Below are 7,821 nucleotides of genomic sequence, written 5' to 3' on the forward strand. Positions count from 1 at the left end.
TTTGGTTAAAGTGCTTTACCTCAAGGGTTGAGATATTTTGAATGGATTTTTCAAGGGGGGAAAATGCTTATTATAATTAAAACCAAAATACTTAACAGAAAATCGTCAGATATTCTGACAAAATTAAACATTTTGAGAGACTTTGTTCCTTTTTTCTGTTTCTGTGGTATCACTCTAAATAAGTAAAGCTTTTTATATTAGGCGAGAATTGATTTTATTTTTTAAATTATATTTATTAGCACAGAAGAATAATGAGAGCCACATTTTAGTTTAACTTATTGTGTCAGCTTTGATTAAAGTCAAGATGGTAATCATTGAGAAGGTGCATGTCTAATAGGTAATTTTAATAATTATGAGACTTCAAGTTTTTGTCTCCAAGGGTGTAGAGTGGAGAAACCCAACAACTCATTACAGTTTTGCTAAGATTTGAAGGGTTAAAAAACTTATTTCCTTATGATAGATGCCATACTTTTCCATATGGAGTAGTCAGAAGCCATGACATTTTTTGCATTCAGTTTTTCATTTTAATAACATTTGTTTTCTCACAGTATGGATCTAGTTCATAATGATTCAGATTCTTTTGCTGAAACACAATTAACATTGCAGGGAGCCTTCTGTACTACCGACACAACACGTCATTTGGGGTTCTAATTTTGTATCACTACAGCGATGGTACTGAAAATGACATGGGCATTGGAATTTGCCTAGAATCCCAGCCGTAGGTCCAAATGTGTATTTTGCAAGAAAATTTCAATGCTAATTTCAAAAAACACATTGATGAAGAGAAGGAAATGTATGAAGAAGGAAGTGGGTTAGCCCAGGAAATGAACAGTTGCCTCCGTAAGAGTTTATTCTGTCTGTGACTGTTTGGTTTTTCTCTCTGTGGGAGCCTTGAGAAATGATACTCAGAGAAGCCCATTTGAGGTCTTTCAAATACCCCCAACTAAATTTTAGTAGAAGGGAATCTGTACCACTAGGGACAGCAAAACATGAGCACAAATTCTGGTACCAACGAAAGAGGGAATTTTATTCTTAAAACAAGTATGTTATTAAATAGGATTTAACCAGTTGTATTTCTTCTTAAACATAAACTTGAAGGTATGAAATTCTTCCTGAAATTGTATCTATTGCATCTGTTCCCATAGATCCTTTAAGATTTTTCTTTAAAAAGGGGCTTGTTTCTTAACAAAAAGCTTTTTTTTTTTTTTGAGACGGACTCTCACTCTGTTGCCCAGGCTGGAGTGCATTGACACAATCTCAGCTCACTGCAGCCTCCACCTCCTGGGTTCAAGTGATTCCCCTGCCTCAGCCTCCCCAGTAGCTGTAATTACAGGTGCGCACCACCACGCCTGACTAATTTTTGTATTTTTAGTAGAGACGTGGGTTTCACCCTGTTGGTCAGGTTGGTCTTGAACTCCTGACCTCATGATCTGCCCACCTCAGCCTCCCAAAGTGCTGGGATTGCAGGTGTGAGCCACCACGCCTGGCAACAAAATGCTTTTAGAGAACCCTGTAACTTTTCGTTCTTCTATACTTTGGGCCTGGGGCAATTAGGATGACTTTAAACTAAAAACTCTTAATTTTTAAAACATGGGCAGAAATAATACAGCTTGTGTGGTTATAGACAATTTTTATAAAAATACTATGTACTTGCTTTAGATATATTATCTGTATATCTGAGGGGAAGAATAGTGGAGGTCTCACTATCATTGTTTTTAACATTATCAAACTTAAGATAATTTTAGAAAGTTGGACAACTGTAGTTTTTTTTGAAGATGAGGGGAGTCCTGAGGTATATGCATGAATTTTTGGTGAAACAGGACAGCTCATTTAGTTGTGGCTGAAACTCCACTGGAAATTTTTTTGGTTTGTTTCTTGTTTATTCAGCCTGGCTAATCTGAGCTTTCTCAGAGATTGTTTAGTGCTGAACTCAGCAACAAAAATCAGTTCTAGGAACTTGCCACTGCTCTGACAGTGCAGAGGAGAGCTTTGATTATATTTTGGAAGTAACTTCAGAGGTTTTGCTGTAATCTGAGCTTGCTGACAGGCACTGTGGCCTGAACTCCTTTCTAGCAATTGCACTCTTTAAATAGCAAATGCCTTCCAGCCACTTGGGCAGTGAGATAACTTGTTTAGTTGTAGGCCCAGGAGCCTCATGCAAAGAACAATTCTTATCAGGGGGTTCCTGTTTCAGTTTTCTTTCCGAGCTGTTTTGTTGCACGTTTTGTTGTTGGGCTGACATGTATTACAGCATTTCTTTATGAGCACCCATGGCTCCTCTTTTCAGTAGATAAATTATGCTATTACCTGAAGCGAAATGTTGAACGAAGCAATGGCGACTCCATTTTTCTAATCTTAAAAAAATTGTAAATAGGCTAGGCATGGTGGCTCACGCCTGTAATTCCCAGCACTTTGTGAAGCTGAGGTGGGTGGATCACCTGAGGTCAGGAGTTCAAGACCAGCCTCGCCAATGTGATGAAACACTGTCTCTAGTAAAAATACAAAAAAAATTTAGCTGGGCATGATGGTGGGTACCTGTAATCCCAGCTACTTGGGAAGCTGAGGCAGGAGAATCGCTTGAACCTGGGAGGCAGAGGTTGCAGTGAGCCAAGATCGCACCACTGCACTCCAGCCTGGGCGACAGAGAGAGACTCCATCTCAAAAAGGAAAAAAAAAGTTAGAAATAATGCTGAATATGAAAGTTTAGGTAATTTGCAGATAATTTAAAGATAGAGGGAAATGTAATTTCTCCACATAAGCCTTCTTCATAAATGGTTTTTTGTTTGTTTTTGAGATGGAGTCTTAACTCTGTCAACCTGCTAGAGTGCAGTGGTGTGATCTTGGCTCATTGCAACCTCTGCTGCCTGGGTTCAAATGATTCTCCTGCCTCAGCCTCCCGAGTAGCTGGGATTAGCTGGTCTTGAACTCCTAACCTCATGATCCACCCACCTCCATCTCTCAAAGTGCTGAGATTACAGGTGTGAGCCACTGTGCTGGGCCATAAATGTTTTTTATTGTGTAGAATTTCTGATTTACTAATTTTCTTATTGTGAGCGCTATATTTATCATCTTTGTAAATGATTATTTCTTTTCTGATAGACTGTGGAACCTAGCATTTACATCTGATCATCTGAATTCCCTATGGACTCAGACTCTGTATTTTTCTCTTGATTTTTATATCGTAAATATGTATATAGCAGGAAAATATTGTATAGCCGAACTTTCAAGTGTCCGATTACTAAAAGTTGAGGTTTGGGTATTGTAACAGATTCTGGTATCTCTATTTGCAAATATAGCTTTGGTGAACAGTTTTCCTATGTGAAGGAAAAATTGCAGACCACAAATTTATGGCTTCTGTTTCCTGATTTCTCAATAACAAGCTTTTACATCTGCCCTTCCCTTTAAATGACATAAAATTAAATAAAACTACCATTTATGAAATGTCTACTCTGCCAGTGCCTGTGCGAGACATTTTTATAGACATGACATCATTTGATCTTTACAGTAACCTTTGGCAAGGAACCTTAATGGCCCTATCTTTTTACAGAGACGCTGAGGTTTGAAGAAGTTAAGTAACTGGTTCAAGTTCACACTGCTTGAAGGTGGACACGTGGGTCTGGGGGATGCCTGAATCCACGCGCTGTGGCCTGCTGCCACAGTCAGATGTCGTCATTCACATTGTGTCAGAAAAATCTGCCGAAACAGAGCAGCTTCTTTCTAATGGAAGCCCTGAATGCAGACATCTAACAAATTCAGCATATCTGCTAATCAATTCATAATTTATTTAAAATGACCCTAAGAGCTTCTAGAGAAATTTTCATAAAACTTATAGTTCCTAGTCACCCTAAGGAAATATGATTTAATGAAGCAGATTTTACTCCCAAATTTCCAAAATTTCCTACCCTATGCACATTAGAGTATGAGTAAGTGTTAGAGAAGGAAAGATTAGCAGCTATGCACCTTGCTTTGAGTTTACATCGCTAAGTTCAGCAGTTCACTCAAGAGAGTCTGTCTGAGAACTCCTCACTTCTGTGTAACCATGAAAACAAATGCATCCCTGGGAAGGGTCAGGGGATGTGGTCTTACCTGAGTCTGGGAGCTCGATGCGTACATGGAGGTAAGTAACCTCATACTTCCCAGGCAGAGCTGCTGTGTGTGTCGCCGGTGGCCAGCTGCTTGGGTTTCCCTACAGGCTCAGCCTTTCTCTTGAGCTTGCACTGTTGGCTTCTGGGAGCTGGAGGGAGGACCTGGTTCCTGGCTGTGGCTGGAAAAGATCACTGAGGAAATCCAAAGGTGTGCATTAGCCTGACAGGAAGCAGGAAGGAAAGTAGAAGACAGAGACAAGGAGTGAAGAGGCTGAGCTGCAAGGGAAACATGGTTACCTTTTCTAAACCTTCCCTAGTTCTGACAGAAATCAGTAGTATGCTTCGAGAAGTAGTGAGGGGGATGGGCTTTGGAATCACAATGGGTTCAAGCCTGATTCTGCCAAGTGACCTGGGACAGGTTACCTAAACACCCAGATTCCTTAGCTGTGCGTTGGAGGAAGTGGCAGTAGCTACTGCCTAGAGTTAGACGATTAAATAAAATATATGCAGGTGACTTAGAATAGCTCCTGAAAAACTCTACTACTGAGCAGTTGCTCAGTTAACGTTGGGTACAACCATGGACCTGAATAAGGAAGTTTGCATTAAAAGCAGTTATGTGTGTTACGTGTTTTTCAGTTTCACCACCAATATTGAAAAGCAGAATTTCCTAAAATACTTTAAAAATGAGTGGAGGATAAGGATGTTGCCTTCCAGTCATTTAGGTTTCTTTATATGTGGTAGAGTTTTTCATTTTCTTTCTTTTTTTTTTTTTTTTTGAGATAGAGTCTCAGTCTGTCACCCAGGCTGGAGTGCAATGGCGTGATCTCGGCTCACTGCAACCTCCGCCTCCCAGGTTCAAGCGATTCTCCTTCCTCAGCGTCCTGAGTAGCTGGGACTACAGGTGCACACCACCACACCTGGCTAATTTTTGTGTTTTTAGTAGAGACAGAATTTTGCCATGTTAGCCAGGCTGGTCTCAAACTCCTGACCTCAGGTAATCCACCCACCTTGGCCTCCCAAAGTACTGGGATTACAAGTGTCAGCCACTGTGCCCAGCTGGCTGTTTCAATATAAATATACTTTATTTGAGTTACAGGGAAGAGGTATATAACTGGAAAAGACTTGGTTATTATTGTTATTAGAGTAATTCAAAGATAAAGTAGGGAGGATGGCTCTGCCACTGTTTCAGTTTTATCTTGTTACTTTGAAGTGGTTTGATGGCTTGATAGACCCTGGGTCTGATGTCTGATACATGATGATTTGAAATCCGAAAGGTGTTTGGTGTTACTATACTGCTCTTACGTGACTTCAAAATTCAGACAATACTATTATCAAATGAATAGACTTTGCACCTTCATAGGTTTCCCTATACAGTCTAAACTTCAAGAATTTAGTCTCACAGTGTCAATGAGAAAAAGAGAATGGAAGACACTTAAAAGTTAAGTATCATACAATCATCAGTAACTTGGAACAACAGGGTGAACAAAAAAGAACCAACTTGCATATTTTGTTATTACCTATTCCAGAAGGGAATTCCCAAGGCCACAAGAAAATGCTTTCTGTCAACAGTGAGTCTGAGATGTGGCTGTGATGCCTGTTTGGACACAGGATGGCTTGAAGAGTCACACAAAGCTGGACATTGACTGAAACGAAGTGGCTTTGGAGAAATTCGTGGCCCTGAAAGCTCTCAGAGAGGACGTGTCACCCTGACAGCAGGCTTCAGGGAAAGCTGGCATGCAGTCCTCTGTCATCCTGAGCCTGTGACATTGACCAGGTCCCTTGGTCCACATGATATGCCCAAAATGAGGATCAGGTGATACTGGCTTCTCCTGTGTAAAGCAAGTTATCATTGTTGCATCAGTTACTTAGAGGTCCTTGACTAGAACCTGATTTTTGAGACTTGAATCACAGCATAACCCTCTGTGGTGGTTGTGTCACCTTTTCAGGATGTGGTACTCCTCATCTGCGTCAGTATGCATGATGAACCCCTGCGCTTAATCTCAGATCTGGGGCTCAGATGGTTGGTCTCTGGATGAAAGAGCACTCGATGACCCAGCTGAGTATGTGAGTGTGGTGTGGTGTGGTGGAGGTTTTCACTGAATCTTTAAACCTACTGTAGGTGTGCTGGGAGTCTTGCTCTTCTCTGAGCCATTGCGTTTCACAAACTATGTTTTGGCCACTATTTATAGATACTCTATGAAGTTTGCCTTTCTTCTGTTTTTGAAAATAGGAAAGCATGCCTTATCAGCTCTCTCTGCCCTCATTTCTCATTTTTAGTTAGCAATAGTTTCTTGCATTCTGCTCTATGAATTTATCGTTACTGCTACACCTACTATTTATTTATTATTTATTTTCCTCTGGTGTTAAAACTGAAACTACTATTGCTACTTCTAACTACTAAGCATTTATTTCTTGCTAGGAAATCTCAGCAGGAAAATTATAACTGCTCATATAAGAATTGCTCCTCAATATTGTTTTTAAATAGTCCTTTGATGTTCAGTCCAGTGCCTTGCCCCATCCCCTTTTTAATAGCTGGAGCCTGAGGCCCAGAAGTGACTTACTGTGAGGAACATAAGTCAATACCAGAGCTGACCAGCAAGTGAGGAAATGGAAGGAAGGGGTCCGAGATGTTTGCCATGCGTATTCCTTCTAGATCGTGTTGTGTGAAATCGTTTTCCCAGTGTGGGCGTGGTTTCCTGGCCTGAATTTTCCAGGTACTCTATATTCAGCGCTCTCCCTCACACTTTAATTCCATTTTAGACACACACAGGGGAGTGGGAAGGGCCTGATTAAATCAACTATTTTTTTTTTAAACTTTTATCTTCTGGTTTAATGTGGCTAATATGAGAAGAAATTGAAATGCTAACCAGAATGCCATTTGAGATAATAGAATTTATAATCCATATTTTATGGCCGTCCCCTATTACCTGTCCTAGATAAACAGGAGTTGAATGTCTTGTGTCCTGATTTTTATGGTCTCTTGGTTACTACAATAACAAGATCACTCAATCAATGGAGACTGTTCCATTATAGAATATCCGTGTTCACTCTGCGTTCTCTTTATTTCATCTATCAGCAGTGAATAGCACTTTCATGTTTAAGATGCTCCCCTTTTAAGTTGAAGAACAAGAATAAATGTATTGAATGGCTTTGTTCAGTAGCAGCATTGTCCTTTAGACCCACTGAGAAATCTTAAGAATGAAACCATCATAAATAGGCAAACAGGTAATGTTTCAGTAAATACTTGTGGCTAGTATGTTTCCTTTTTAACCAAGAGCCCAGTAAAATTTGTAATGACTTCAAATGACTAAGAACACAAGGCCATTTAGTGTCCTCAATATTTATTGATATGCTTTGCTTATTTTAATGGCTTGCATATATTTTTTATGAATAATGGTTTTATATAATTCGTACTGATACACAATAAAAGTCTCATTGTGTTCACATTCCTTTGTGAATCTCCTCTTTTGCATGTTGATTGTGGTTTCATGCTAAAACTGTAAAAATGTACATACAGTACTGTTTTCATTTTCCTCGTTACTACAAGATATGTGATAAACTTACTTCTGTATATGTCATTTTCATTTCTCTTTCAACATTTCTTTTTTATGAAAGAAGCCAATACTTAAGAAATTTTATCATCTATTATTTTCTTATTCTCTGTTTTATAAAATCCATAGAAATTATTTCCTCAGCTCCACCTAAATAAGGAGTTTTAAATTGTAATTGGAGGGAC

At 39.5% G+C, this 7,821-nt stretch overlaps 2 long non-coding RNA genes across 2 annotated transcripts in view; one reads left to right on the forward strand and one right to left on the reverse strand.

Annotated features, from left to right (window-relative positions):
* The window catches only part of LOC108314340, a 13,598-nt gene extending 10,703 nt beyond the window's left edge, over positions 1-2,895 (reverse strand). The window contains exon 1 of the long non-coding RNA XR_001829421.2: positions 2,620-2,895. This is a non-coding gene — a long non-coding RNA (uncharacterized LOC108314340). The remainder of the gene's footprint in view (positions 1-2,619) is intronic.
* Positions 2,896-5,051: 2,156 nt separating this feature from the next.
* Positions 5,052-7,529, forward strand: LOC108314341. The gene is made up of 2 exons (XR_001829422.2): positions 5,052-5,898; positions 6,032-7,529. It is a non-coding gene; the product is annotated as an uncharacterized LOC108314341 (long non-coding RNA).
* The last annotated feature ends 292 nt before the right edge of the window (positions 7,530-7,821 follow it).

The sequence above is a fragment of the Cebus imitator genome, unplaced genomic scaffold, assembly GCF_001604975.1.
Source record: "Cebus imitator isolate Cc_AM_T3 unplaced genomic scaffold, Cebus_imitator-1.0 Scaffold150, whole genome shotgun sequence".
In the NCBI taxonomy this organism is placed as follows: domain Eukaryota; kingdom Metazoa; phylum Chordata; class Mammalia; order Primates; family Cebidae; genus Cebus; species Cebus imitator.